At 34.9% G+C, this 2,877-nt stretch overlaps 1 non-coding gene across 1 annotated transcript; it reads left to right on the top strand.

Moving 5' to 3' along the window:
- Positions 1-935: 935 nt before the first annotated feature.
- TRNAK-UUU (transfer RNA lysine (anticodon UUU)) lies at positions 936-1,008 on the top strand. Its single transcript has one exon. It is a non-coding gene; the product is annotated as a tRNA-Lys (tRNA).
- Positions 1,009-2,877: the final 1,869 nt, after the last annotated feature.

Raw genomic sequence — 2,877 nt, 5'->3', positions numbered from 1 at the left:
ATTTCTTTACGAGTTCGTGTCAACCACTTTATATAATTTTCTTTGAAGATTCGTAAAAAAATCGTTACAGAAATGAGACACTCCTAAATATTTCGGGAACTTCAGTTTGCACGGTCGATACCTTAATTCACAAAGGCCCTAACCAACAATTTTTTCGAAACTGTGTTTTTCACAGATTTTAGTAAGATATGTATGTATGTATATTAAAATACACTTGCACTAAAAATTTGAACGTGTTAGTACCAAAAACAACGGAGTTAGGTATGCCACTTTTTAAAAAAAACTTACAAAACAAACAAAAAACGACCAGAATATCAACTTTGTACAAGGCAATACATTTATTTCTAATTTTAGTCATTTATTAATATAATCATATAAAAATAAATTAAAAATGAAAAAGGCCATTTTGAAACGAAGGTTTGGCAGGTTTTTGGTTTTTATAAGCATGCAACTTCTTTATACACACATGTTGCAAGATGCTGCTGGCAAAACATATTTTCTGTTGCTAAACATTATTTTTTCTATTTCTACCTCGGAATTTAACAGAATTATTTGCGTTCCAAATGCCTCTGTTAAATTCCCTACTATGACATTACAAAAATGTTAAATTCCATACTACACGATTTCCACTGAGTAGTTTGTACCTTCTCGTTCTTATATGTTCTCTGATCTAAGTTCTCTGATTTGGCCGACTGCACCCCCCCAAAATTTTTGCGCAACAAAAACGGTCCACTGGAAATGCGCCTTCTCATTTATAAACGTTCTCTGTATAAACGTTCTCTGGTAGTGCGACATCTCTTGAGAAAAAATTAGGTTATTTTACGAAACATAAATCTGGTATAATTGTAGCTCGTACAACAACCATCAGTGGTGAAAAACCTAGCAGTATGAATGGTATGTTGACAAAACGAATATTTGATAGGAGAGTGGCAAGTGCCCGGGTAGCTCAGTCGGTAGAGCATTGGACTTTTAATCCAAGGGTCCAGGGTTCAAGTCCCTGCTCGGGCGATTCTAGTTTTTTTAATTTTATTTTTTTTTTATTTCCTTGGGGCCGTTTTCTAATGTAAGCAGTAAAGTTGCCTTTACTAACAGGGCAGATAAATTGTTCCTCACTTTAATACCATGTCCCCACCGAAGTTAACCACGTAGTTATGGCTACTAAGTTGGTTATCCCGATAACCCACTTGATTTAGCGTAGTTTCGCCATATAAAAATGACAGCACTTAACCATTTCACTGAGATGGTTAAATGCTAACCAACTCGAAACCACGTCGAAAGTCTGATACAACCCTGTGTTTGCCCGCCATCTGTGGGTCATTAGCGTTAAAATGTGAAGAATTCGTTCCCTACTAGTGTTTGGACTCAACTAAAATCAATTAGATTTACTCCGATTTTTGAAAAAATTTGATATCTACTCCCCTACTCCGCTTGACTTCAAATCTATTCCGTTTTTTTCATTCATGCTATGCCCCTCTTGGTGCCGTTTTTTTAGTGTTCACCACCGGTTTCAGTTAAAAAATTGAAAGTTAGCCAAATCTCACTGTTAAAAAGTAACTCTTTCATAGCAATGCGTCAATAAAGTAACATCGTTATTCTTTGATGTATGGCTGCACAAATTGGCGGATGCAGAACTTTACTTAAGTTGTTAAAAAATATATGAGGAATGAAATTTATATAAAGTAGAAAAGGTTTGCTTTTTAAAAAATTAAGTGTTAGATACGTTCTACTATATTTAAAATGCTAAAAATTACCTAAATATGTAATATATTATCCTTATATTGCCTCGCGTTCTTATTTTGCATGAGTAGAAAATATTTTAGTCAAACAGTTAATGTCAGAAACAAAAATAAAAAATTCAATCTAGTACGGAAAATTGGTTTTTGCTCCGATTTTTGCAGTAATTTAGTCCTGAATCGATTTTGGGCCCGAACACTGTTCTTTACATTTGTACTGTTTTATAAACCTCAAACCGCAGTGTGGACAGCAATAGTTAGTGATGTGGTTAAGTTCGATTTGAATTGGTTAACTTTTTGGTGGGGACATGGTATAAAGTGTTTTCGTTTTCTTACCTTGCTGGTAAAAATTAATTTGTTATTCCGTATAGTGAAACTTCACTACATTTCCGGGAGTGAAACTGCACTACATTCGTCATAAAATTTCAAAGGTTGGCAATGCAACATAAGCAAATATAGAGCAAGAGCAACTGTTAGCAAAAACCAAAACCTTGGTTGAAATATCTAATATATCTGATTCATGAACCAAAACCAAACCAAAATTTAAAGTTGGGTACAAATTTTAAAGGTTGCATCGGGTGAGCAACAGTTTATCGATTCGAGAAATTAATGCGCTGATGAGAAAACGAAAAGTCGTATATCGAGACGATAAAGTGGCCGGTAAACTAAAGGTTGGATGAGAAAACGGCCCTTAGGGCCGTTTTCTAATGTAAGCTGTAAAGTGGCCTTTACTAACAGGGCAGATAAATTGTTCCTCACTTTAAAGTGTTTTCGTTTTCTTACCTTGCCGGTAAAAATTAATTTGTTATTCCGTATAGTGAAACTTCACTACATTTCCGGGAGTGAAACTTCACTACATTCGTCATAAAATTTCAAAGGTTGGCAATGCGACATAAGCAAATATAGAGCAAGAGCAACTGTTAGCAAAAGCCAAAACCTTGGTTGAAATATCTAATATATCTGACTCATGAACCAAAACCAAACCAAAATTTAAAGTTGGGTACAAATTTTAAAGGTTGCATCGGGTGAGCAACAGTTTATCGATTCGAGAAATTAATGCGCTGATGAGAAAACAAAAACTCGTATATCGAGACGATAAAGTGGCCGGTAAACTAAAGGTTAGATGAGAAAACGGCCCTTAAAC

Source organism: Rhagoletis zephyria, unplaced genomic scaffold (genome assembly GCF_001687245.7).
Source record: "Rhagoletis zephyria isolate East Lansing unplaced genomic scaffold, Rhagoletis_zephyria_1.1 Rzeph_scaffold_16604, whole genome shotgun sequence".
Taxonomy (NCBI): Eukaryota; Metazoa; Arthropoda; class Insecta; order Diptera; family Tephritidae; genus Rhagoletis; species Rhagoletis zephyria.
Note: the sequence above shows the minus strand (reverse complement) of the source record. Positions and strands in the feature narration are given on the sequence as shown.